This window comes from Acipenser ruthenus, chromosome 44 (assembly GCF_902713425.1).
Source record: "Acipenser ruthenus chromosome 44, fAciRut3.2 maternal haplotype, whole genome shotgun sequence".
NCBI classification, from domain to species: domain Eukaryota; kingdom Metazoa; phylum Chordata; class Actinopteri; order Acipenseriformes; family Acipenseridae; genus Acipenser; species Acipenser ruthenus.
Genome location: NC_081232.1, coordinates 4,180,426 through 4,198,922, shown reverse-complemented (window position 1 = coordinate 4,198,922; position 18,497 = coordinate 4,180,426). Strand labels below are relative to the sequence as shown.

Here is an 18,497-nt window from a genome sequence, read left to right as displayed (position 1 = left end):
GTAAAATGTAATGCCTGCAGCACTTGATATTCCCAGGTGGTCTCTCATCCAAGTACTAACCAAGCCCAACATTGCTTAGCTTCTGAGATCAGACGAGATCAGGCTTATTCAAGGTGGTGTGGCCGCAGGCGATTGCATTTCTGCTTTCATGACTTTTATGTTTAGTGAGCTGGGGGTGATTCCTCCAAAATTTCCTTTTGTCCTCCACACATTTCAATTGTAAAATGTAATTACAAAAATGTAATGCCTGCAGCACTTGATATTCCCAGGTGGTCTCCCATCCAAGTACTAACCAAGCCCAACATTGCTTAGCTTCTGAGATCAGACGAGATCAGGCTTATTCAAGGTGGTGTGGCCGCAGGCGATTGCATTTCTGCTTTCATGACTTTTATGTTTAGTGAGCTGGGGGTGATTCCTCCAAAATTTCCTTTTGTCCTCCACACATTTCAATTGTAAAATGTAATTACAAAAATGTAATGCCTGCAGCACTTGATATTCCCAGGTGGTCTCCCATCCAAGTACTAACCAAGCCCAACATTGCTTAGCTTCTGAGATCAGACGAGATCAGGCTTATTCAAGGTGGTGTGGCCGCAGGCGATTGCATTTCTGCTTTCATGACTTTTATGTTTAGTGAGCTGGGGGTGATTCCTCCAAAATTTCCTTTTGTCCTCCACACATTTCAATTGTAAAATGTAATTACAAAAATGTAATGCCTGCAGCACTTGATATTCCCAGGTGGTCTAACATCCAATTACTAAACAAGCCCAACATTGCTTAGCTTCTGAGATCAGACAAGATCAGGCTTATTCAAGGTGGTGTGGCCGCAGGCGATTGCATTTCTGCTTTCATGACTTTTATGTTTAGGGAGCTGGGGGTGAGTCCTCCAAAATTTCCTTTTGTCCTCCACACATTTCAATTGTAAAATGTAATGCCTGCAGCACTTGATATTCCCAGGTGGTCTCCCATCCAAGTACTAACCAAGCCCAACATTGCTTAGCTTCTGAGATCAGACGAGATCAGGCTTATTCAAGGTGGTGTGGCCGCAGGCGATTGCATTTCTGCTTTCATGACTTTTATGTTTAGTGAGCTGGGGGTGATTCCTCCAAAATTCCCTTTTGTCCTCCACACATTTCAATTGTAAAATGTAATTACAAAAATGTAATGCCTGCAGCACTTGATATTCCCAGGTGGTCTCCCATCCAAGTACTAACCAAGCCCAACATTGCTTAGCTTCTGAGATCAGGCTTATTCAAGGTGGTGTGGCCGCAGGCGATTGCATTTCTGCTTTCATGACTTTTATGTTTAGTGAGCTGAGGGTGATTCCTCCAAAATTTCCTTTTGTCCTCCACACATTTCAATTGTAAAATGTAATTACAAAAATGTAATGCCTGCAGCACTTGATATTCCCAGGTGGTCTCCCATCCAAGTACTAACGAAGCCCAACATTGCTTAGCTTCTGAGATCAGGCTTATTCAAGGTGGTGTGGCCGCAGGCGATTGCATTTCTGTTTTCATGACTTTTATGTTTAGTGAGCTGGGGGTGATTCCTCCAAAATTTCCTTTTGTCCTCCACACATTTCAATTGTAAAATGTAATTACAAAAATGTAATGCCTGCAGCACTTGATATTCCCAGGTGGTCTCCCATCCAAGTACTAACCAAGCCCAACTTTGCTTAGCTTCTGATATCAGGCTTATTCAAGGTGGTGTGGCCGCAGGCGATTGCATTTCTGCTTTCATGACTTTTATGTTTAGTGAGCTGGGGGTGATTCCTCCAAAATTTCCTTTTGTCCTCCACACATTTCAATTGTAAAATGTAATTACAAAAATGTAATGCCTGCAGCACTTGATATTCCCAGGTGGTCTCCCATCCAAGTACTAACCAAGCCCAACATTGCTTAGCTTCTGAGATCAGGCTTATTCAAGGTGGTGTGGCCGCAGGCGATTGCATTTCTGCTTTCATGACTTTTATGTTTAGTGAGCTGGGGGTGATTCCTCCAAAATTTCCTTTTGTCCTCCACACATTTCAATTGTAAAATGTAATGCCTGCAGCACTTGATATTCCCAGGTGGTCTCCCATCCAAGTACTAACCAAGCCCAACATTGCTTAGCTTCTGAGATCAGACGAGATCAGGCTTATTCAAGGTGGTGTGGCCGCAGGCGATTGCATTTCTGCTTTCATGACTTTTATGTTTAGTGAGCTGGGGGTGATTCCTCCAAAATTTCCTTTTGTCCTCCACACATTTCAATTGTAAAATGTAATGCCTGCAGCACTTGATATTCCCAGGTGGTCTCCCATCCAAGTACTAACCAAGCCCAACATTGCTTAGCTTCTGAGATCAGGCTTATTCAAGGTGGTGTGGCCGCAGGCGATTGCATTTCTGCTTTCATGACTTTTATGTTTAGTGAGCTGGGGGTGATTCCTCCAAAATTTCCTTTTGTCCTCCACACATTTCAATTGTAAAATGTAATGCCTGCAGCACTTGATATTCCCAGGTGGTCTCCCATCCAAGTACTAACCAAGCCCAACATTGCTTAGCTTCTGAGATCAGACGAGATCAGGCTTATTCAAGGTGGTGTGGCCGCAGGCGATTGCATTTCTGCTTTCATGACTTTTATGTTTAGTGAGCTGGGGGTGATTCCTCCAAAATTTCCTTTTGTCCTCCACACATTTCAATTGTAAAATGTAATGCCTGCAGCACTTGATATTCCCAGGTGGTCTCCCATCCAAGTACTAACCAAGCCCAACATTGCTTAGCTTCTGAGATCAGACGAGATCAGGCTTATTCAAGGTGGTGTGGCCGCAGGCGATTGCATTTCTGCTTTCATGACTTTTATGTTTAGTGAGCTGGGGGTGATTCCTCCAAAATTTCCTTTTGTCCTCCACACATTTCAATTGTAAAATGTAATGCCTGCAGCACTTGATATTCCCAGGTGGTCTCCCATCCAAGTACTAACCAAGCCCAACATTGCTTAGCTTCTGAGATCAGACGAGATCAGGCTTATTCAAGGTGGTGTGGCCGCAGGCGATTGCATTTCTGCTTTCATGACTTTTATGTTTAGTGAGCTGAGGGTGATTCCTCCAAAATTTCCTTTTGTCCTCCACACATTTCAATTTTAAAATGTAATTACAAAAATATAATGCCTGCAGCAATTGATATTCCCAGGTGGTCTCCCATCCAAGTACTAACCAAGCCCAACATTGCTTAGCTTCTGAGATCAGACAAGATCAGGCTTATTCAAGGTGGTGTGGCCGCAGGCGATTGCATTTCTGCTTTCATGACTTTTATGTTTAGTGAGCTGGGGGTGATTCCTCCAAAATTTCCTTTTGTCCTCCACACATTTCAATTGTAAAATGTAATTACAAAAATGTAATACCTGCAGCACTTGATATTCCCAGGTGGTCTCCCATCCAAGTACTAACCAAGCCCAACATTGCTTAGCTTCTGAGATCAGACGAGATCAGGCTTATTCAAGGTGGTGTGGCCGCAGGCGATTGCATTTCTGCTTTCATGACTTTTATGTTTAGTGAGCTGGGGGTGATTCCTCCAAAATATCCTTTTGTCCTCCACACATTTCAATTGTAAAATGTAATTACAAAAATGTAATGCCTGCAGCACTTGATATTCCCAGGTGGTCTCCCATCCAAGTACTAACCAAGCCCAACATTGCTTAGCTTCTGAGATCAGACGAGATCAGGCTTATTCAAGGTGGTGTGGCCGCAGGCGATTGCATTTCTGCTTTCATGACTTTTATGTTTAGTGAGCTGGGGGTGATTCCTCCAAAATTTCCTTTTGTCCTCCACACATTTCAATTGTAAAATGTAATTACAAAAATGTAATGCCTGCAGCACTTGATATTCCCAGGTGGTCTCCCATCCAAGTACTAACCAAGCCCAACACTGCTTAGCTTCTGAGATCAGGCGAGATCAGGCTTATTCAAGGTGGTGTGGCCGCAGGCGATTGCATTTCTGCTTTCATGACTTTTATGTTTAGTGAGCTGGGGGTGATTCCTCCAAAATTTCCTTTTGTCCTCCACACATTTCAATTGTAAAATGTAATTACAAAAATGTAATGCCTGCAGCACTTGATATTCCCAGGTGGTCTCCCATCCAAGTACTAACCAAGCCCAACATTGCTTAGCTTCTGAGATCAGGCTTATTCAAGGTGGTGTGGCCGCAGTCGATTGCATTTCTGCTTTCATGACTTTTATGTTTAGTGAGCTGGGGGTGATTCCTCCAAAATTTCCTTTTCTCCTCCACACATTTCAATTGTAAAATGTAATGCCTGCAGCACTTGATATTCCCAGGTGGTCTCCCATCCAAGTACTAACCAAGCCCAACATTGCTTAGCTTCTGAGATCAGACGAGATCAGGCTTATTCAAGGTGGTGTGGCCGCAGGCGATTGCATTTCTGCTTTCATGACTTTTATGTTTAGTGAGCTGGGGGTGATTCCTCCAAAATTTCCTTTTGTCCTCCACACATTTCAATTGTAAAATGTAATTACAAAAATGTAATGCCTGCAGCACTTGATATTCCCAGGTGGTCTCCCATCCAAGTACTAACCAAGCCCAACATTGCTTAGCTTCTGAGATCAGGCTTATTCAAGGTGGTGTGGCCGCAGGCGATTGCATTTCTGCTTTCATGACTTTTATGTTTAGTGAGCTGGGGGTGATTCCTCCAAAATTTCCTTTTGTCCTCCACACATTTCAATTGTAATTACAAAAATGTAATGCCTGCAGCACTTGATATTCCCAGGTGGTCTCCCATCCAAGTACTAACCAAGCACAACACTGCTTAGCTTCTGAGATCAGACGAGATCAGGCTTATTCAAGGTGGTGTGGCCGCAGGCGATTGCATTTCTGCTTTCATGACTTTTATGTTTAGTGAGCTGGGGGTGATTCCTCCAAAATTTCCTTTTGTCCTCCACACATTTCAATTGTAAAATGTAATGCCTGCAGCACTTGATATTCCCAGGTGATCTCCCATCCAAGTACTAACCAAGCCCAACATTGCTTAGCTTCTGAGATCAGACGAGATCAGGCTTATTCAAGGTGGTGTGGCCGCAGGCGATTGCATTTCTGCTTTCATGACTTTTATGTTTAGTGAGCTGGGGGTGATTCCTCCAAAATTTCCTTTTGTCCTCCACACATTTCAATTGTAAAATGTAATGCCTGCAGCACTTGATATTCCCAGGTGGTCTCCCATCCAAGTACTAACCAAGCCCAACATTGCTTAGCTTCTGAGATCAGGCTTATTCAAGGTGGTGTGGCCGCAGGCGATTGCATTTCTGCTTTCATGACTTTTATGTTTAGGGAGCTGGGGGTGATTCCTCCAAAATTTCCTTTTGTCCTCCACACATTTCAATTGTAAAATGTAATTACAAAAATGTAATGCCTGCAGCACTTGATATTCCCAGGTGGTCTCCCATCCAAGTACTAACCAAGCCCAACATTGCTTAGCTTCTGAGATCAGACGAGATCAGGCTTATTCAAGGTGGTGTGGCCGCAGGCGATTGCATTTCTGCTTTCATGACTTTTATGTTTAGTGAGCTGGGGGTGATTCCTCCAAAATATCCTTTTGTCCTCCACACATTTCAATTGTAAAATGTAATTACAAAAATGTAATGCCTGCAGCACGTGATATTCCCAGGTGGTCTCCCATCCAAGTACTAACCAAGCCCAACACTGCTTAGCTTCTGAGATCAGACGAGATCAGGCTTATTCAAGGTGGTGTGGCCGCAGGCGATTGCATTTCTGCTTTCATGACTTTTATGTTTAGGGAGCTGGGGGTGATTCCTCCAAAATTTCCTTTTGTCCTCCACACATTTCAATTGTAAAATGTAATGCCTGCAGCACTTGATATTCCCAGGTGGTCTCCCATCCAAGTACTAACCAAGCCCAACATTGCTTAGCTTCTGAGATCAGGCGAGATCAGGCTTATTCAAGGTGGTGTGGCCGCAGGCGATTGCATTTCTGCTTTCATGACTTTTTTGTTTAGTGAGCTGGGGGTGATTCCTCCAAAATTTCCTTTTGTCCTCCACACATTTCAATTGTAAAATGTAATTACAAAAATGTAATGCCTGCAGCACTTGATATTCCCAGGTGGTCTCCAATCCAAGTACTAACCAAGCCCAACACTGCTTAGCTTCTGAGATCAGACGAGATCAGGCTTATTCAAGGTGGTGTGGCCGCAGGCGATTGCATTTCTGCTTTCATGACTTTTATGTTTAGTGAGCTGGGGGTGATTCCTCCAAAATTTCCTTTTGTCCTCCACACATTTCAATTGTAAAATGTAATTACAAAAATGTAATGCCTGCAGCACTTGATATTCCCAGGTGGTCTCCCATCCAAGTACTAACCAAGCCCAACATTGCTTAGCTTCTGAGATCAGACGAGATCAGGCTTATTCAAGGTGGTGTGGCCGCAGGCGATTGCATTTCTGCTTTCATGACTTTTATGTTTAGTGAGCTGGGGGTGATTCCTCCAAAATTTCCTTTTGTCCTCCACACATTTCAATTGTAAAATGTAATTACAAAAATGTAATTCCTGCAGCACTTGATATTTCCAGGTGGTCTCCCATCCAAGTACTAACCAAGCCCAACATTGCTTAGCTTCTGAGATCAGGCTTATTCAAGGTGGTGTGGCCGCAGGCGATTGCATTTCTGCTTTCATGACTTTTATGTTTAGGGAGCTGGGGGTGATTCCTCCAAAATTTCCTTTTGTCCTCCACACATTTCAATTGTAAAATGTAATTACAAAAATGTAATGCCTGCAGCACTTGATATTCCCAGGGGGTCTCCCATCCAAGTACTAACCAAGCCCAACATTGCTTAGCTTCTGAGATCAGACGAGATCAGGCTTATTCAAGGTGGTGTGGCCGCAGGCGATTGCAGTTCTGCTTTCATGACTTTTATGTTTAGTGAGCTGGGGGTGTGTCCTCCAAAATTTCCTTTTGTCCTCCACACATTTCAATTGTAAAATGTAATTACAAAAATGTAATGCCTGCAGCACTTGATATTCCCAGGTGGTCTCCCATCCAAGTACTTACCAAGCCCAACACTGCTTAGCTTCTGAGATCAGACGAGATCAGGCTTATTCAAGGTGGTGTGGCCGCAGGCGATTGCATTTCTGCTTTCATGACTTTTATGTTTAGGGAGCTGGGGGTGATTCCTCCAAAATTTCCTTTTGTCCTCCACACATTTCAATTGTAAAATGTAATGCCTGCAGCACTTGATATTCCCAGGTGGTCTCCCATCCAAGTACTAACCAAGCCCAACATTGCTTAGCTTCTGAGATCAAGCTTATTCAAGGTGGTGTGGCCGCAGGCGATTGCATTTCTGCTTTCATGACTTTTATGTTTAGTGAGCTGGGGGTGATTCCTCCAAAATTTCCTTTTGTCCTCCACACATTTCAATTGTAAAATGTAATGCCTGCAGCACTTGATATTCCCAGGTGGTCTCCCATCCAAGTACTAACCAAGACCAACATTGCTTAGCTTCTGAGATCAGACGAGATCAGGCTTATTCAAGGTGGTGTGGCCGCAGGCGGTTACATTTCTGCTTTCATGACTTTTATGTTTAGTGAGCTGGGGGTGATTCCTCCAAAATTTCCTTTTGTCCTCCACACATTTCAATTGTAAAATGTAATGCCTGCAGCACTTGATATTCCCAGGTGGTCTCCCATCCAAGTACTAAACAAGCCCAACATTGCTTAGCTTCTGAGATCAGACGAGATCAGGCTTATTCAAGGTGGTGTGGCCGCAGGCGATTGCATTTCTGCTTTCATGACTTTTATGTTTAGTGAGCTGGGGGTGATTCCTCCAAAATTTCCTTTTGTCCTCCACACATTTCAATTGTAAAATGTAATGCCTGCAGCACTTGATATTCCCAGGTGGTCTCCAATCCAAGTACTAGGGAGCTGGGGGTGATTCAAAAGGCATTACATTTCAATTGTAAAATGTAATGCCTGCAGCACTTGATATTCCCAGGTGGTCTCCCATCCAAGTACTAACCAAGCCCAACATTGCTTAGCTTCTGAGATCAGACGAGATCAGGCTTATTCAAGGTGGTGTGGCCGCAGGCGATTGCATTTCTGCTTTCATGACTTTTATGTTTAGTGAGCTGGGGGTGATTCCTCCAAAATTTCCTTTTGTCCTCCATTTTCAATTACAAAAATGTAATGCCTGCAGCACTTGATATTCCCAGGTGGTCTCCAATCCAAGTACTAACCAAGCCCAACACTGCTTAGCTTCTGAGATCAGACGAGATCAGGCTTATTCAAGGTGGTGTGGCCGCAGGCGATTGCATTTCTGCTTTCATGACTTTTATGTTTAGTGAGCTGGGGGTGATTCCTCCAAAATTTCCTTTTGTCCTCCACACATTTCAATTGTAAAATGTAATTACAAAAATGTAATGCCTGCAGCACTTGATATTTCCAGGTGGTCTCCCATCCAAGTACTAACCAAGCCCAACATTGCTTAGCTTCTGAGATCAGGCTTATTCAAGGTGGTGTGGCCGCAGGCGATTGCATTTCTGCTTTCATGACTTTTATGTTTAGGGAGCTGGGGGTGATTCCTCCAAAATTTCCTTTTGTCCTCCACACATTTCAATTGTAAAATGTAATGCCTGCAGCACTTGATATTCCCAGGTGGTCTCCCATCCAAGTACTAAACAAGCCCAACATTGCTTAGCTTCTGAGATCAGACGAGATCAGGCTTATTCAAGGTGGTGTGGCCGCAGGCGATTGCATTTCTGCTTTCATGACTTTTATGTTTAGTGAGCTGGGGGTGATTCCTCCAAAATTTCCTTTTGTCCTCCACACATTTCAATTGTAAAATGTAATGCCCGCAGCACTTGATATTCCCAGGTGGTCTCCCATCCAAGTACTAACCAAGCCCAACATTGCTGAGCTTCTGAGATCAGACGAGATCAGGCTTATTCAAGGTGGTGTGGCCGCAGGCGATTGCATTTCTGCTTTCATGACTTTTATGTTTAGTGAGCTGGGGGTGATTCCTCCAAAATTTCCTTTTGTCCTCCACACATTTCAATTGTAAAATGTAATGCCTGCAGCACTTGATATTCCCAGGTGGTCTCCCATCCAAGTACTAACCAAGCCCAACATTGCTTAGCTTCTGAGATCAGACGAGATCAGGCTTATTCAAGGTGGTGTGGCCGCAGGCGATTGCATTTCTGCTTTCATGACATTTATGTTTAGTGAGCTGGGGGTGATTCCTCCAAAATTTCCTTTTGTCCTCCACACATTTCAATTGTAAAATGTAATTACAAAAATGTAATGCCTGCAGCACTTGATATTCAAAGGTGGTCTCCCATCCAAGTACTAACCAAGCCCAACATTGCTTAGCTTCTGAGATCAGACGAGATCAGGCTTATTCAAGGTGGTGTGGCCGCAGGCGATTGCATTTCTGCTTTCATGACTTTTATGTTTAGTGAGCTGGGGGTGAGTCCTCCAAAATTTCCTTTTGTCCACCACACATTTCAATTGTAAAATGTAATTACAAAAATGTAATGCCTGCAGCACTTGATATTCCCAGGTGGTCTCCCATCCAAGTACTAACCAAGCCCAACATTGCTTAGCTTCTGAGATCAGACGAGATCAGGCTTTTTCAAGGTGGTGTGGCCGCAGGCGATTGCATTTCTGCTTTCATGACTTTTATGTTTAGTGAGCTGGGGGTGATTCCTCCAAAATTTCCTTTTGTCCTCCACACATTTCAATTGTAAAATGTAATGCCTGCAGCACTTGATATTCCCAGGTGGTCTCCCATCCAAGTACTAACCAAGCCCAACATTGCTTAGCTTCTGAGATCAGACGAGATCAGGCTTATTCAAGGTGGTGTGGCCGCAGGCGATTGCATTTCTGCTTTCATGACTTTTATGTTTAGTGAGCTGGGGGTGAGCTCCAAAATTTCCTTTTGTCCTCCACACATTTCAATTGTAAAATGTAAAATAAAAATGTAATGCCTGCAGCACTTGATATTCCCAGGTGGTCTCCCATCCAAGTACTAACCAAGCCCAACATTGCTTAGCTTCTGAGATCAGACGAGATCAGGCTTATTCAAGGTGGTGTGGCCGCAGGCGATTGCATTTCTGCTTTCATGACTTTTATGTTTAGTGAGCTGGGGGTGATTCCTCCAAAATATCCTTTGGTCCACACATTTCAATTGTAAAATGTAATGCCTGCAGCACTTGATATTCCCAGGTGGTCTCCCATCCAAGTACTAACCAAGCCCAACATTGCTTAGCTTCTGAGATCAGACGAGATCAGGCTTATCCAAGGTGGTGTGGCCGCAGGCGTTTGCATTTCTGCTTTCATGACTTTTATGTTTAGTGAGCTGGGGGTGATTCCTCCAAAATTTCCTTTTGTCCTCCACACATTTCAATTGTAAAATGTAATGCCTGCAGCACTTGATATTCCCAGGTGGTCTCCCATCCAAGTACTAACCAAGCCCAACATTGCTTAGCTTCTGAGATCAGACGAGATCAGGCTTATTCAAGGTGGTGTGGCCGCAGGCGATTGCATTTCTGCTTTCATGACTTTTATGTTTAGTGAGCTGGGGGTGATTCCTCCAAAATTTCCTTTTGTCCTCCACACATTTCAATTGTAAAATGTAATTACAAAAATGTAATGCCTGCAGCACTTGATATTCCCAGGTGGTCTCCCATCCAAGTACTAACCAAGCCCAACATTGCTTAGCTTCTGAGATCAGACGAGATCAGGCTTATTCAAGGTGGTGTGGCCGCAGGCGATTGCATTTCTGCTTTCATGACTTTTATGTTTAGTGAGCTGGGGGTGATTCCTCCAAAATTTCCTTTTGTCCTCCACACATTTCAATTGTAAAATGTAATACCTGCAGCACTTGATATTCCCAGGTGGTCTCCCATCCAAGTACTAACCAAGCCCAACATTACTTAGCTTCTGAGATCAGACGAGATCAGGCTTATTCAAGGTGGTGTGGCCGCAGGCGATTGCATTTCTGCTTTCATGACTTTTATGTTTAGTGAGCTGGGGGTGATTCCTCCAAAATTTCCTTTTGTCCTCCACACATTTCAATTGTAAAATGTAATGCCTGCAGCACTTGATATTCCCAGGTGGTCTCCCATCCAAGTACTAACCAAGCCCAACATTGCTTAGCTTCTGAGATCAGACGAGATCAGGCTTATTCAAGGTGGTGTGGCCGCAGGCGATTGCATTTCTGCTTTCATGACTTTTATGTTTAGTGAGCTGGGGGTGATTCCTCCAAAATTTCCTTTTGTCCTCCACACATTTCAATTGTAAAATGTAATGCCTGCAGCACTTGATAATCCCAGGTGGTCTCCCATCCAATTACTAATCAAGCCCAACATTGCTTAGCTTCTGAGATCAGACGAGATCAGGCTTATTCAAGGTGGTGTGGCCGCAGGCGATTGCATTTCTGCTTTCATGACTTTTATGTTTAGTGAGCTGGGGGTGATTCCTCCAAAATTTCCTTTTGTCCTCCACACATTTCAATTGTAAAATGTAATTACAAAAATGTAATGCCTGCAGCACTTGATATTCCCAGGTGGTCTCCCATCCAAGTACTAACCAAGCCCAACATTGCTTAGCTTCTGAGATCAGACGAGATCAGGCTTATTCAAGGTGGTGTGGCCGCAGGCGATTGCATTTCTGCTTTCATGACTTTTATGTTTAGTGAGCTGGGGGTGATTCCTCCAAAATTTCCTTTTGTCCTCCACACATTTCAATTGTAAAATGTAATACCTGCAGCACTTGATATTCCCAGGTGGTCTCCCATCCAAGTACTAACCAAGCCCAACATTGCTTAGCTTCTGAGATCAGACGAGATCAGGCTTATTCAAGGTGGTGTGGCCGCAGGCGATTGCATTTCTGCTTTCATGACTTTTATGTTTAGTGAGCTGGGGGTGATTCCTCCAAAATTTCCTTTTGTCCTCCACACATTTCAATTGTAAAATGTAATGCCTGCAGCACTTGATATTCCCAGGTGGTCTCCCATCCAAGTACTAACCAAGCCCAACATTGCTTAGCTTCTGAGATCAGACGAGATCAGGCTTATTCAAGGTGGTGTGGCCGCAGGCGATTGCATTTCTGCTTTCATGACTTTTATGTTTAGTGAGCTGGGGGTGATTCCTCCAAAATTTCCTTTTGTCCTCCACACATTTCAATTGTAAAATGTAATGCCTGCAGCACTTGATAATCCCAGGTGGTCTCCCATCCAAGTACTAATCAAGCCCAACATTGCTTAGCTTCTGAGATCAGACGAGATCAGGCTTATTCAAGGTGGTGTGGCCGCAGGCGATTGCATTTCTGCTTTCATGACTTTTATGTTTAGTGAGCTGGGGGTGATTCCTCCAAAATTTCCTTTTGTCCTCCACACATTTCAATTGTAAAATGTAATTACAAAAATGTAATGCCTGCAGCACTTGATATTCCCAGGTGGTCTCCCATCCAAGTACTAACCAAGCCCAACATTGCTTAGCTTCTGAGATCAGACGAGATCAGGCTTATTCAAGGTGGTGTGGCCGCAGGCGATTGCATTTCTGCTTTCATGACTTTTATGTTTAGTGAGCTGGGGGTGATTCCTCCAAAATTTCCTTTTGTCCTCCACACATTTCAATTGTAAAATGTAATACCTGCAGCACTTGATATTCCCAGGTGGTCTCCCATCCAAGTACTAACCAAGCCCAACATTGCTTAGCTTCTGAGATCAGACGAGATCAGGCTTATTCAAGGTGGTGTGGCCGCAGGCGATTGCATTTCTGCTTTCATGACTTTTATGTTTAGTGAGCTGGGGGTGATTCCTCCAAAATTTCCTTTTGTCCTCCACACATTTCAATTGTAAAATGTAATGCCTGCAGCACTTGATATTCCCAGGTGGTCTCCCATCCAAGTACTAACCAAGCCCAACATTGCTTAGCTTCTGAGATCAGACGAGATCAGGCGAGATCAGGCTTATTCAAGGTGGTGTGGCCGCAGGCAATTGCATTTCTGCTTTCATGACTTTTATGTTTAGTGAGCTGGGGGTGATTCCTCCAAAATTTCCTTTTGTCCTCCACACATTTCAATTGTAAAATGTAATGCCTGCAGCACTTGATATTCCCAGGTGGTCTCCCATCCAAGTACTAACCAAGCCCAACATTGCTTAGCTTCTGAGATCAGACGAGATCAGGCTTATTCAAGGTGGTGTGGCCGCAGGCGATTGCATTTCTGCTTTAATGACTTTTATGTTTAGTGAGCTGGGGGTGATTCCTCCAAAATTTCCTTTTGTCCTCCACACATTTCAATTGTAAAATGTAATGCCTGCAGCACTTGATATTCCCAGGTGGTCTCCCATCCAAGTACTAACCAAGCCCAACATTGCTTAGCTTCTGAGATCAGACTTATTCAAGGTGGTGTGGCCGCAGGCGATTGCATTTCTGCTTTCATGACTTTTATGTTTAGTGAGCTGGGGGTGATTCCTCCAAAATTTCCTTTTGTCCTCCACACATTTCAATTGTAAAATGTAATGCCTGCAGCACTTGATATTCCCAGGTGGTCTCCCATCCAAGTACTAACCAAGCCCAACATTGCTTAGCTTCTGAGATCAGACGAGATCAGGCTTATTCAAGGTGGTGTGGCCGCAGGCGATTGCATTTCTGCTTTCATGACTTTTATGTTTAGTGAGCTGGGGGTGATTCCTCCAAAATTTCCTTTTGTCCTCCACACATTTCAATTGTAAAATGTAATGCCTGCAGCACTTGATAATCCCAGGTTGTCTCCCATCCAAGTACTAATCAAGCCCAACATTGCTTAGCTTCTGAGATCAGACGAGATCAGGCTTATTCAAGGTGGTGTGGCCGCAGGCGATTGCATTTCTGCTTTCATGACTTTTATGTTTAGTGAACTGGGGGTGATTCCTCCAAAATTTCCTTTTGTCCTCCACACATTTCAATTGTAAAATGTAATTACAAAAATGTAATGCCTGCAGCACTTGATATTCCCAGGTGGTCTCCCATCCAAGTACTAACCAAGCCCAACATTGCTTAGCTTCTGAGATCAGACGAGATCAGGCTTATTCAAGGTGGTGTGGCCGCAGGCGATTGCATTTCTGCTTTCATGACTTTTATGTTTAGTGAGCTGGGGGTGATTCCTCCAAAATTTCCTTTTGTCCTCCACACATTTCAATTGTAAAATGTAATTACAAAAATGTAATGCCTGCAGCACTTGATATTCCCAGGTGGTCTCCCATCCAAGTACTAACCAAGCCCAACATTGCTTAGCTTTTGAGATCAGGCTTATTCAAGGTGGTGTGGCCGCAGGCGATTGCATTTCTGCTTTCATGACTTTTATGTTTAGGGAGCTGGGGGTGATTCCTCCAAAATTTCCTTTTGTCCTCCACACATTTCAATTGTAAAATGTAATTACAAAAATGTAATGCCTGCAGCATTTGATATTCCCAGGTGGTCTCCCATCCAAGTACTAACCAAGCCCAACATTGCTTAGCTTTTTAGATCAGACGAGATCAGGCTTATTCAAGGTGGTGTGGCCGCAGGCGATTGCATTTCTGCTTTCATGACTTTTATGTTTAGTGAGCTGGGGGTGATTCCTCCAAAATTTCCTTTTGTCCTCCACACATTTCAATTGTAAAATGTAATTACAAAAATGTAATGCCTGCAGCACTTGATATTCCCAGGTGGTCTCCCATCCAAGTACTAACCAAGCCCAACACTGCTTAGCTTCTGAGATCAGGCGGGATCAGGCTTATTCAAGGTGGTGTGGCCGCAGGCGATTGCATTTCTGCTTTCATGACTTTTATGTTTAGTGAGCTGGGGGTGATTCCTCCAAAATTTCCTTTTGTCCTCCACACATTTCAATTGTAAAATGTAATGCCTGCAGCACTTGATATTCCCAGGTGGTCTCCCATCCAAGTACTAACCAAGCCCAACATTGCTTAGCTTCTGAGATCAGACGAGATCAGGCTCATTCAAGGTGGTGTGGCTGCAGGCGATTGCATTTCTGCTTTCATGACTTTTATGTTTAGTGAGCTGGGGGTGATTCCTCCAAAATTTCCTTTTGTCCTCCACACATTTCAATTGTAAAATGTAATTTCAAAAATGTAATGCCTGCAGCACTTGATATTCCCAGGTGGTCTCCCATCCAAGTACTAACCAAGCCCAACATTGCTTAGCTTCTGAGATCAGACGAGATCAGGCTTATTCAAGGTGGTGTGGCCGCAGGCGATTGCATTTCTGCTTTCATGACTTTTATGTTTAGTGAGCTGGGGGTGATTCCTCCAAAATTTCCTTTTGTCCTCCACACATTTCAATTGTAAAATGTAATACCTGCAACACTTGATATTCCCAGGTGGTCTCCCATCCAAGTACTAACCAAGCCCAACATTGCTTAGCTTCTGAGATCAGACGAGATCAGGCTTATTCAAGGTGGTGTGGCCGCAGGCGATTGCATTTCTGCTTTCATGACTTTTATGTTTAGTGAGCTGGGGGTGATTCCTCCAAAATTTCCTTTTGTCCTCCACACATTTCAATTGTAAAATGTAATGCCTGCAGCACTTGATATTCCCAGGTGGTCTCCCATCCAAGTACTAACCAAGCCCAACATTGCTTAGCTTCTGAGATCAGACGAGATCAGGCGAGATCAGGCTTATTCAAGGTGGTGTGGCCGCAGGCAATTGCATTTCTGCTTTCATGACTTTTATGTTTAGTGAGCTGGGGGTGATTCCTCCAAAATTTCCTTTTGTCCTCCACACATTTCAATTGTAAAATGTAATGCCTGCAGCACTTGATATTCCCAGGTGGTCTCCCATCCAAGTACTAACCAAGCCCAACATTGCTTAGCTTCTGAGATCAGACGAGATCAGGCTTATTCAAGGTGGTGTGGCCGCAGGCGATTGCATTTCTGCTTTCATGACTTTTATGTTTAGTGAGCTGGGGGTGATTCCTCCAAAATTTCCTTTTGTCGTCCACACATTTCAATTGTAAAATGTAATTACAAAAATGTAATGCCTGCAGCACTTGATATTCCCAGGTGGTCTCCCATCCAAGTACTAACCAAGCCCAACATTGCTTAGCTTCTGAGATCAGACGAGATCAGGCTTATTCAAGGTGGTGTGGCCGCAGGCGATTGCATTTCTGCTTTCATGACTTTTATGTTTAGTGAGCTGGGGGTGATTCCTCCAAAATTTCCTTTTGTCCTCCACACATTTCAATTGTAAAATGTAATTACAAAAATGTAATGCCTGCAGCACTTGATATTCCCAGGTGGTCTCCCATCCAAGTACTAACCAAGCCCAACATTGCTTAGCTTCTGAGATCAGACGAGATCAGGCTTATTCAAGGTGGTGTGGCCGCAGGCGATTGCATTTCTGCTTTCATGACTTTTATGTTTAGTGAGCTGGGGGTGATTCCTCCAAAATTTCCTTTTGTCCTCCACACATTTCAATTGTAAAATGTAATTACAAAAATGTAATGCCTGCAGCACTTGATATTCCCAGGTGGTCTAACATCCAAGTACTAAACAAGCCCAACATTGCTTAGCTTCTGAGATCAGACAAGATCAGGCTTATTCAAGGTGGTGTGGCCGCAGGCGATTGCATTTCTGCTTTCATGACTTTTATGTTTAGTGAGCTGGGGGTGAGTCCTCCAAAATTTCCTTTTGTCCTCCACACATTTCAATTGTAAAATGTAATGCCTGCAGCACTTGATATTCCCAGGTGGTCTCCCATCCAAGTACTAACCAAGCCCAACATTGCTTAGCTTCTGAGATCAGACGAGATCAGGCTTATTCAAGGTGGTGTGGCCGCAGGCGATTGCATTTCTGCTTTCATGACTTTTATGTTTAGTGAGCTGGGGGTGATTCCTCCAAAATTTCCTTTTGTCCTCCACACATTTCAATTGTAAAATGTAATTACAAAAATGTAATGCCTGCAGCACTTGATATTCCCAGGTGGTCTCCCATCCAAGTACTAACCAAGCCCAACATTGCTTAGCTTCTGAGATCAGGCTTATTCAAGGTGGTGTGGCCGCAGGCGATTGCATTTCTGCTTTCCTGACTTTTATGTTTAGTGAGCTGAGGGTGATTCCTCCAAAATTTCCTTTTGTCCACACATTTCAATTGTAAAATGTAATTACAAAAATGTAATGCCTGCAGCACTTGATATTCCCAGGTGGTCTCCCATCCAAGTACTAACCAAGCCCAACATTGCTTAGCTTCTGAGATCAGGCTTATTCAAGGTGGTGTGGCCGCAGGCGATTGCATTTCTGCTTTCATGACTTTTATGTTTAGTGAGCTGGGGGTGATTCCTCCAAAATTTCCTTTTGTCCTCCACACATTTCAATTGTAAAATGTAATTACAAAAATGTAATGCCTGCAGCACTTGATATTCCCAGGTGGTCTCCCATCCAAGTACTAACCAAGCCCAACATTGCTTAGCTTCTGATATCAGGCTTATTCAAGGTGGTGTGGCCGCAGGCGATTGCATTTCTGCTTTCATGACTTTTATGTTTAGTGAGCTGGGGGTGATTCCTCCAAAATTTCCTTTTGTCCTCCACACATTTCAATTGTAAAATGTAATTACAAAAATGTAATGCCTGCAGCACTTGATATTCCCAGGTGGTCTCCCATCCAAGTACTAACCAAGCCCAACATTGCTTAGCTTCTGAGATCAGGCGAGATCAGGCTTATTCAAGGTGGTGTGGCCGCAGGCGATTGCATTTCTGCTTTCATGACTTTTATGTTTAGGTAGCTGGGGGTGAGTCCTCCGAAATTTCCTTTTGTCCTCCACACATTTCAATTGTAAAATGTAATTACAAAAATGTAATGCCTGCAGCACTTGATATTCCCAGGTGGTCTCCCATCCAAGTACTAACCAAGCCCAACATTGCTTAGCTTCTGAGATCAGGCTTATTCAAGGTGGTGTGGCCGCAGGCGATTGCATTTCTGCTTTCATGACTTTTATGTTTAGTGAGCTGGGGGTGATTCCTCCAAAATTTCCTTTTGTCCTCCACACATTTCAATTGTAAAATGTAATGCCTGCAGCACTTGATATTCCCAGGTGGTCTCCCATCCAAGTACTAAACAAGCCCAACATTGCTTAGCTTCTGAGATCAGACGAGATCAGGCTTATTCAAGGTGGTGTGGCCGCAGGCGATTGCATTTCTGCTTTCATGACTTTTATGTTTAGTGAGCTGGGGTTGATTCCTCCAAAATTTCCTTTTGTCCTCCACACATTTCAATTGTAAAATGTAATTACAAAACGTAATGCCTGCAGCACTTGATATTCCCAGGTGGTCTCCCATCCAAGTACTAACCAAGCCCAACATTGCTTAGCTTCTGAGATCAGACGAGATCAGGCTTATTCAAGGTGGTGTGGCCGCAGGCGATTGCATTTCTGCTTTCATGACTTTTATGTTTAGTGAGCTGGGGGTGATTCCTCCAAAATTTCCTTTTGTCCTCCACACATTTCAATTGTAAAATGTAATTACAAAAATGT

General features: G+C 43.6%; 55 non-coding genes and 27 pseudogenes across 55 annotated transcripts; all 82 read right to left on the bottom strand.

Moving 5' to 3' along the window:
* Positions 1 to 11: 11 nt before the first annotated feature.
* Positions 12 to 130, bottom strand: LOC131712391 (5S ribosomal RNA). The gene has a single exon (XR_009314284.1). It is a non-coding gene; the product is annotated as a 5S ribosomal RNA (ribosomal RNA).
* Positions 131 to 244: 114 nt separating this feature from the next.
* Positions 245 to 363, bottom strand: LOC131717490 (5S ribosomal RNA). Its single transcript, XR_009316377.1, has one exon. It is a non-coding gene; the product is annotated as a 5S ribosomal RNA (ribosomal RNA).
* Positions 364 to 477: 114 nt separating this feature from the next.
* LOC131717489 (5S ribosomal RNA) lies at positions 478 to 596 on the bottom strand. The gene has a single exon (XR_009316376.1). It is a non-coding gene; the product is annotated as a 5S ribosomal RNA (ribosomal RNA).
* Positions 597 to 710: 114 nt separating this feature from the next.
* LOC131715627 (5S ribosomal RNA) lies at positions 711 to 829 on the bottom strand (annotated as a pseudogene).
* A 100-nt stretch (positions 830 to 929) lies between these two features.
* On the bottom strand, positions 930 to 1,048 carry LOC131717488 (5S ribosomal RNA). Its single transcript, XR_009316375.1, has one exon. It is a non-coding gene; the product is annotated as a 5S ribosomal RNA (ribosomal RNA).
* Positions 1,049 to 1,162: 114 nt separating this feature from the next.
* On the bottom strand, positions 1,163 to 1,271 carry LOC131714855 (5S ribosomal RNA; annotated as a pseudogene).
* A 114-nt stretch (positions 1,272 to 1,385) lies between these two features.
* On the bottom strand, positions 1,386 to 1,494 carry LOC131716263 (5S ribosomal RNA; annotated as a pseudogene).
* Positions 1,495 to 1,608: 114 nt separating this feature from the next.
* On the bottom strand, positions 1,609 to 1,717 carry LOC131715600 (5S ribosomal RNA; annotated as a pseudogene).
* Positions 1,718 to 1,831: 114 nt separating this feature from the next.
* Positions 1,832 to 1,940, bottom strand: LOC131714854 (5S ribosomal RNA; annotated as a pseudogene).
* A 100-nt stretch (positions 1,941 to 2,040) lies between these two features.
* On the bottom strand, positions 2,041 to 2,159 carry LOC131717486 (5S ribosomal RNA). Its single transcript, XR_009316373.1, has one exon. It is a non-coding gene; the product is annotated as a 5S ribosomal RNA (ribosomal RNA).
* A 100-nt stretch (positions 2,160 to 2,259) lies between these two features.
* On the bottom strand, positions 2,260 to 2,368 carry LOC131714853 (5S ribosomal RNA; annotated as a pseudogene).
* Positions 2,369 to 2,468: 100 nt separating this feature from the next.
* Positions 2,469 to 2,587, bottom strand: LOC131717485 (5S ribosomal RNA). The gene has a single exon (XR_009316372.1). It is a non-coding gene; the product is annotated as a 5S ribosomal RNA (ribosomal RNA).
* Positions 2,588 to 2,687: 100 nt separating this feature from the next.
* Positions 2,688 to 2,806, bottom strand: LOC131717484 (5S ribosomal RNA). The gene has a single exon (XR_009316371.1). It is a non-coding gene; the product is annotated as a 5S ribosomal RNA (ribosomal RNA).
* A 100-nt stretch (positions 2,807 to 2,906) lies between these two features.
* LOC131717483 (5S ribosomal RNA) lies at positions 2,907 to 3,025 on the bottom strand. The gene has a single exon (XR_009316370.1). It is a non-coding gene; the product is annotated as a 5S ribosomal RNA (ribosomal RNA).
* A 114-nt stretch (positions 3,026 to 3,139) lies between these two features.
* Positions 3,140 to 3,258, bottom strand: LOC131713788 (5S ribosomal RNA; annotated as a pseudogene).
* A 114-nt stretch (positions 3,259 to 3,372) lies between these two features.
* On the bottom strand, positions 3,373 to 3,491 carry LOC131710416 (5S ribosomal RNA). Its single transcript, XR_009312288.1, has one exon. It is a non-coding gene; the product is annotated as a 5S ribosomal RNA (ribosomal RNA).
* A 114-nt stretch (positions 3,492 to 3,605) lies between these two features.
* Positions 3,606 to 3,724, bottom strand: LOC131717482 (5S ribosomal RNA). The gene has a single exon (XR_009316369.1). It is a non-coding gene; the product is annotated as a 5S ribosomal RNA (ribosomal RNA).
* Positions 3,725 to 3,838: 114 nt separating this feature from the next.
* LOC131712527 (5S ribosomal RNA) lies at positions 3,839 to 3,957 on the bottom strand. The gene has a single exon (XR_009314418.1). It is a non-coding gene; the product is annotated as a 5S ribosomal RNA (ribosomal RNA).
* Positions 3,958 to 4,071: 114 nt separating this feature from the next.
* Positions 4,072 to 4,180, bottom strand: LOC131715667 (5S ribosomal RNA; annotated as a pseudogene).
* Positions 4,181 to 4,280: 100 nt separating this feature from the next.
* Positions 4,281 to 4,399, bottom strand: LOC131717481 (5S ribosomal RNA). Its single transcript, XR_009316368.1, has one exon. It is a non-coding gene; the product is annotated as a 5S ribosomal RNA (ribosomal RNA).
* Positions 4,400 to 4,513: 114 nt separating this feature from the next.
* Positions 4,514 to 4,622, bottom strand: LOC131714852 (5S ribosomal RNA; annotated as a pseudogene).
* A 107-nt stretch (positions 4,623 to 4,729) lies between these two features.
* Positions 4,730 to 4,848, bottom strand: LOC131713111 (5S ribosomal RNA). Its single transcript, XR_009314999.1, has one exon. It is a non-coding gene; the product is annotated as a 5S ribosomal RNA (ribosomal RNA).
* A 100-nt stretch (positions 4,849 to 4,948) lies between these two features.
* LOC131711048 (5S ribosomal RNA) lies at positions 4,949 to 5,067 on the bottom strand. Its single transcript, XR_009312930.1, has one exon. It is a non-coding gene; the product is annotated as a 5S ribosomal RNA (ribosomal RNA).
* Positions 5,068 to 5,167: 100 nt separating this feature from the next.
* Positions 5,168 to 5,276, bottom strand: LOC131714851 (5S ribosomal RNA; annotated as a pseudogene).
* Positions 5,277 to 5,390: 114 nt separating this feature from the next.
* Positions 5,391 to 5,509, bottom strand: LOC131717480 (5S ribosomal RNA). Its single transcript, XR_009316367.1, has one exon. It is a non-coding gene; the product is annotated as a 5S ribosomal RNA (ribosomal RNA).
* A 114-nt stretch (positions 5,510 to 5,623) lies between these two features.
* LOC131712598 (5S ribosomal RNA) lies at positions 5,624 to 5,742 on the bottom strand. Its single transcript, XR_009314489.1, has one exon. It is a non-coding gene; the product is annotated as a 5S ribosomal RNA (ribosomal RNA).
* Positions 5,743 to 5,842: 100 nt separating this feature from the next.
* LOC131711601 (5S ribosomal RNA) lies at positions 5,843 to 5,961 on the bottom strand. Its single transcript, XR_009313487.1, has one exon. It is a non-coding gene; the product is annotated as a 5S ribosomal RNA (ribosomal RNA).
* Positions 5,962 to 6,075: 114 nt separating this feature from the next.
* Positions 6,076 to 6,194, bottom strand: LOC131713273 (5S ribosomal RNA; annotated as a pseudogene).
* A 114-nt stretch (positions 6,195 to 6,308) lies between these two features.
* LOC131717479 (5S ribosomal RNA) lies at positions 6,309 to 6,427 on the bottom strand. Its single transcript, XR_009316366.1, has one exon. It is a non-coding gene; the product is annotated as a 5S ribosomal RNA (ribosomal RNA).
* A 114-nt stretch (positions 6,428 to 6,541) lies between these two features.
* LOC131716334 (5S ribosomal RNA) lies at positions 6,542 to 6,650 on the bottom strand (annotated as a pseudogene).
* Positions 6,651 to 6,764: 114 nt separating this feature from the next.
* LOC131720655 (5S ribosomal RNA) lies at positions 6,765 to 6,883 on the bottom strand. The gene has a single exon (XR_009319552.1). It is a non-coding gene; the product is annotated as a 5S ribosomal RNA (ribosomal RNA).
* A 114-nt stretch (positions 6,884 to 6,997) lies between these two features.
* LOC131710800 (5S ribosomal RNA) lies at positions 6,998 to 7,116 on the bottom strand. The gene has a single exon (XR_009312682.1). It is a non-coding gene; the product is annotated as a 5S ribosomal RNA (ribosomal RNA).
* Positions 7,117 to 7,216: 100 nt separating this feature from the next.
* On the bottom strand, positions 7,217 to 7,325 carry LOC131715515 (5S ribosomal RNA; annotated as a pseudogene).
* Positions 7,326 to 7,425: 100 nt separating this feature from the next.
* LOC131711501 (5S ribosomal RNA) lies at positions 7,426 to 7,544 on the bottom strand. Its single transcript, XR_009313387.1, has one exon. It is a non-coding gene; the product is annotated as a 5S ribosomal RNA (ribosomal RNA).
* Positions 7,545 to 7,644: 100 nt separating this feature from the next.
* Positions 7,645 to 7,763, bottom strand: LOC131720766 (5S ribosomal RNA). The gene has a single exon (XR_009319663.1). It is a non-coding gene; the product is annotated as a 5S ribosomal RNA (ribosomal RNA).
* A 197-nt stretch (positions 7,764 to 7,960) lies between these two features.
* On the bottom strand, positions 7,961 to 8,079 carry LOC131717478 (5S ribosomal RNA). Its single transcript, XR_009316365.1, has one exon. It is a non-coding gene; the product is annotated as a 5S ribosomal RNA (ribosomal RNA).
* Positions 8,080 to 8,177: 98 nt separating this feature from the next.
* On the bottom strand, positions 8,178 to 8,296 carry LOC131713272 (5S ribosomal RNA; annotated as a pseudogene).
* Positions 8,297 to 8,410: 114 nt separating this feature from the next.
* On the bottom strand, positions 8,411 to 8,519 carry LOC131715929 (5S ribosomal RNA; annotated as a pseudogene).
* Positions 8,520 to 8,619: 100 nt separating this feature from the next.
* LOC131720765 (5S ribosomal RNA) lies at positions 8,620 to 8,738 on the bottom strand. The gene has a single exon (XR_009319662.1). It is a non-coding gene; the product is annotated as a 5S ribosomal RNA (ribosomal RNA).
* Positions 8,739 to 8,838: 100 nt separating this feature from the next.
* On the bottom strand, positions 8,839 to 8,957 carry LOC131713059 (5S ribosomal RNA). Its single transcript, XR_009314947.1, has one exon. It is a non-coding gene; the product is annotated as a 5S ribosomal RNA (ribosomal RNA).
* Positions 8,958 to 9,057: 100 nt separating this feature from the next.
* On the bottom strand, positions 9,058 to 9,176 carry LOC131717477 (5S ribosomal RNA). Its single transcript, XR_009316364.1, has one exon. It is a non-coding gene; the product is annotated as a 5S ribosomal RNA (ribosomal RNA).
* Positions 9,177 to 9,290: 114 nt separating this feature from the next.
* On the bottom strand, positions 9,291 to 9,409 carry LOC131712496 (5S ribosomal RNA). Its single transcript, XR_009314387.1, has one exon. It is a non-coding gene; the product is annotated as a 5S ribosomal RNA (ribosomal RNA).
* A 114-nt stretch (positions 9,410 to 9,523) lies between these two features.
* On the bottom strand, positions 9,524 to 9,642 carry LOC131718146 (5S ribosomal RNA). Its single transcript, XR_009317043.1, has one exon. It is a non-coding gene; the product is annotated as a 5S ribosomal RNA (ribosomal RNA).
* Positions 9,643 to 9,742: 100 nt separating this feature from the next.
* LOC131717475 (5S ribosomal RNA) lies at positions 9,743 to 9,861 on the bottom strand. Its single transcript, XR_009316362.1, has one exon. It is a non-coding gene; the product is annotated as a 5S ribosomal RNA (ribosomal RNA).
* Positions 9,862 to 9,972: 111 nt separating this feature from the next.
* On the bottom strand, positions 9,973 to 10,091 carry LOC131717474 (5S ribosomal RNA). The gene has a single exon (XR_009316361.1). It is a non-coding gene; the product is annotated as a 5S ribosomal RNA (ribosomal RNA).
* Positions 10,092 to 10,188: 97 nt separating this feature from the next.
* Positions 10,189 to 10,307, bottom strand: LOC131720586 (5S ribosomal RNA). The gene has a single exon (XR_009319483.1). It is a non-coding gene; the product is annotated as a 5S ribosomal RNA (ribosomal RNA).
* Positions 10,308 to 10,407: 100 nt separating this feature from the next.
* On the bottom strand, positions 10,408 to 10,526 carry LOC131717473 (5S ribosomal RNA). The gene has a single exon (XR_009316360.1). It is a non-coding gene; the product is annotated as a 5S ribosomal RNA (ribosomal RNA).
* A 114-nt stretch (positions 10,527 to 10,640) lies between these two features.
* LOC131717472 (5S ribosomal RNA) lies at positions 10,641 to 10,759 on the bottom strand. The gene has a single exon (XR_009316359.1). It is a non-coding gene; the product is annotated as a 5S ribosomal RNA (ribosomal RNA).
* A 100-nt stretch (positions 10,760 to 10,859) lies between these two features.
* LOC131712227 (5S ribosomal RNA) lies at positions 10,860 to 10,978 on the bottom strand. Its single transcript, XR_009314120.1, has one exon. It is a non-coding gene; the product is annotated as a 5S ribosomal RNA (ribosomal RNA).
* Positions 10,979 to 11,078: 100 nt separating this feature from the next.
* Positions 11,079 to 11,197, bottom strand: LOC131717471 (5S ribosomal RNA). The gene has a single exon (XR_009316358.1). It is a non-coding gene; the product is annotated as a 5S ribosomal RNA (ribosomal RNA).
* Positions 11,198 to 11,297: 100 nt separating this feature from the next.
* Positions 11,298 to 11,416, bottom strand: LOC131713614 (5S ribosomal RNA; annotated as a pseudogene).
* A 114-nt stretch (positions 11,417 to 11,530) lies between these two features.
* Positions 11,531 to 11,649, bottom strand: LOC131717470 (5S ribosomal RNA). The gene has a single exon (XR_009316357.1). It is a non-coding gene; the product is annotated as a 5S ribosomal RNA (ribosomal RNA).
* A 100-nt stretch (positions 11,650 to 11,749) lies between these two features.
* LOC131710415 (5S ribosomal RNA) lies at positions 11,750 to 11,868 on the bottom strand. The gene has a single exon (XR_009312287.1). It is a non-coding gene; the product is annotated as a 5S ribosomal RNA (ribosomal RNA).
* Positions 11,869 to 11,968: 100 nt separating this feature from the next.
* On the bottom strand, positions 11,969 to 12,087 carry LOC131717469 (5S ribosomal RNA). Its single transcript, XR_009316356.1, has one exon. It is a non-coding gene; the product is annotated as a 5S ribosomal RNA (ribosomal RNA).
* A 100-nt stretch (positions 12,088 to 12,187) lies between these two features.
* Positions 12,188 to 12,306, bottom strand: LOC131711895 (5S ribosomal RNA). Its single transcript, XR_009313784.1, has one exon. It is a non-coding gene; the product is annotated as a 5S ribosomal RNA (ribosomal RNA).
* A 114-nt stretch (positions 12,307 to 12,420) lies between these two features.
* On the bottom strand, positions 12,421 to 12,539 carry LOC131717468 (5S ribosomal RNA). Its single transcript, XR_009316355.1, has one exon. It is a non-coding gene; the product is annotated as a 5S ribosomal RNA (ribosomal RNA).
* A 100-nt stretch (positions 12,540 to 12,639) lies between these two features.
* On the bottom strand, positions 12,640 to 12,758 carry LOC131710414 (5S ribosomal RNA). The gene has a single exon (XR_009312286.1). It is a non-coding gene; the product is annotated as a 5S ribosomal RNA (ribosomal RNA).
* A 100-nt stretch (positions 12,759 to 12,858) lies between these two features.
* LOC131713321 (5S ribosomal RNA) lies at positions 12,859 to 12,987 on the bottom strand (annotated as a pseudogene).
* A 100-nt stretch (positions 12,988 to 13,087) lies between these two features.
* On the bottom strand, positions 13,088 to 13,206 carry LOC131717467 (5S ribosomal RNA). Its single transcript, XR_009316354.1, has one exon. It is a non-coding gene; the product is annotated as a 5S ribosomal RNA (ribosomal RNA).
* A 100-nt stretch (positions 13,207 to 13,306) lies between these two features.
* On the bottom strand, positions 13,307 to 13,415 carry LOC131715764 (5S ribosomal RNA; annotated as a pseudogene).
* Positions 13,416 to 13,515: 100 nt separating this feature from the next.
* On the bottom strand, positions 13,516 to 13,634 carry LOC131717466 (5S ribosomal RNA). Its single transcript, XR_009316353.1, has one exon. It is a non-coding gene; the product is annotated as a 5S ribosomal RNA (ribosomal RNA).
* A 100-nt stretch (positions 13,635 to 13,734) lies between these two features.
* On the bottom strand, positions 13,735 to 13,853 carry LOC131713933 (5S ribosomal RNA; annotated as a pseudogene).
* A 114-nt stretch (positions 13,854 to 13,967) lies between these two features.
* On the bottom strand, positions 13,968 to 14,086 carry LOC131717464 (5S ribosomal RNA). The gene has a single exon (XR_009316351.1). It is a non-coding gene; the product is annotated as a 5S ribosomal RNA (ribosomal RNA).
* A 114-nt stretch (positions 14,087 to 14,200) lies between these two features.
* On the bottom strand, positions 14,201 to 14,309 carry LOC131715678 (5S ribosomal RNA; annotated as a pseudogene).
* A 114-nt stretch (positions 14,310 to 14,423) lies between these two features.
* Positions 14,424 to 14,542, bottom strand: LOC131714311 (5S ribosomal RNA; annotated as a pseudogene).
* A 114-nt stretch (positions 14,543 to 14,656) lies between these two features.
* Positions 14,657 to 14,775, bottom strand: LOC131711347 (5S ribosomal RNA). Its single transcript, XR_009313231.1, has one exon. It is a non-coding gene; the product is annotated as a 5S ribosomal RNA (ribosomal RNA).
* A 100-nt stretch (positions 14,776 to 14,875) lies between these two features.
* LOC131718783 (5S ribosomal RNA) lies at positions 14,876 to 14,994 on the bottom strand. The gene has a single exon (XR_009317679.1). It is a non-coding gene; the product is annotated as a 5S ribosomal RNA (ribosomal RNA).
* Positions 14,995 to 15,108: 114 nt separating this feature from the next.
* LOC131717463 (5S ribosomal RNA) lies at positions 15,109 to 15,227 on the bottom strand. The gene has a single exon (XR_009316350.1). It is a non-coding gene; the product is annotated as a 5S ribosomal RNA (ribosomal RNA).
* Positions 15,228 to 15,327: 100 nt separating this feature from the next.
* LOC131711953 (5S ribosomal RNA) lies at positions 15,328 to 15,446 on the bottom strand. Its single transcript, XR_009313842.1, has one exon. It is a non-coding gene; the product is annotated as a 5S ribosomal RNA (ribosomal RNA).
* A 100-nt stretch (positions 15,447 to 15,546) lies between these two features.
* LOC131713319 (5S ribosomal RNA) lies at positions 15,547 to 15,675 on the bottom strand (annotated as a pseudogene).
* A 100-nt stretch (positions 15,676 to 15,775) lies between these two features.
* On the bottom strand, positions 15,776 to 15,894 carry LOC131717462 (5S ribosomal RNA). The gene has a single exon (XR_009316349.1). It is a non-coding gene; the product is annotated as a 5S ribosomal RNA (ribosomal RNA).
* A 114-nt stretch (positions 15,895 to 16,008) lies between these two features.
* On the bottom strand, positions 16,009 to 16,127 carry LOC131717461 (5S ribosomal RNA). Its single transcript, XR_009316348.1, has one exon. It is a non-coding gene; the product is annotated as a 5S ribosomal RNA (ribosomal RNA).
* A 114-nt stretch (positions 16,128 to 16,241) lies between these two features.
* On the bottom strand, positions 16,242 to 16,360 carry LOC131717460 (5S ribosomal RNA). The gene has a single exon (XR_009316347.1). It is a non-coding gene; the product is annotated as a 5S ribosomal RNA (ribosomal RNA).
* A 114-nt stretch (positions 16,361 to 16,474) lies between these two features.
* LOC131714246 (5S ribosomal RNA) lies at positions 16,475 to 16,593 on the bottom strand (annotated as a pseudogene).
* Positions 16,594 to 16,693: 100 nt separating this feature from the next.
* On the bottom strand, positions 16,694 to 16,812 carry LOC131717459 (5S ribosomal RNA). Its single transcript, XR_009316346.1, has one exon. It is a non-coding gene; the product is annotated as a 5S ribosomal RNA (ribosomal RNA).
* Positions 16,813 to 16,926: 114 nt separating this feature from the next.
* On the bottom strand, positions 16,927 to 17,035 carry LOC131714850 (5S ribosomal RNA; annotated as a pseudogene).
* Positions 17,036 to 17,146: 111 nt separating this feature from the next.
* On the bottom strand, positions 17,147 to 17,255 carry LOC131714849 (5S ribosomal RNA; annotated as a pseudogene).
* Positions 17,256 to 17,369: 114 nt separating this feature from the next.
* LOC131715687 (5S ribosomal RNA) lies at positions 17,370 to 17,478 on the bottom strand (annotated as a pseudogene).
* Positions 17,479 to 17,592: 114 nt separating this feature from the next.
* LOC131711600 (5S ribosomal RNA) lies at positions 17,593 to 17,711 on the bottom strand. The gene has a single exon (XR_009313486.1). It is a non-coding gene; the product is annotated as a 5S ribosomal RNA (ribosomal RNA).
* A 114-nt stretch (positions 17,712 to 17,825) lies between these two features.
* LOC131714848 (5S ribosomal RNA) lies at positions 17,826 to 17,934 on the bottom strand (annotated as a pseudogene).
* Positions 17,935 to 18,034: 100 nt separating this feature from the next.
* Positions 18,035 to 18,153, bottom strand: LOC131720764 (5S ribosomal RNA). The gene has a single exon (XR_009319661.1). It is a non-coding gene; the product is annotated as a 5S ribosomal RNA (ribosomal RNA).
* Positions 18,154 to 18,266: 113 nt separating this feature from the next.
* LOC131717458 (5S ribosomal RNA) lies at positions 18,267 to 18,385 on the bottom strand. The gene has a single exon (XR_009316345.1). It is a non-coding gene; the product is annotated as a 5S ribosomal RNA (ribosomal RNA).
* Positions 18,386 to 18,497: the final 112 nt, after the last annotated feature.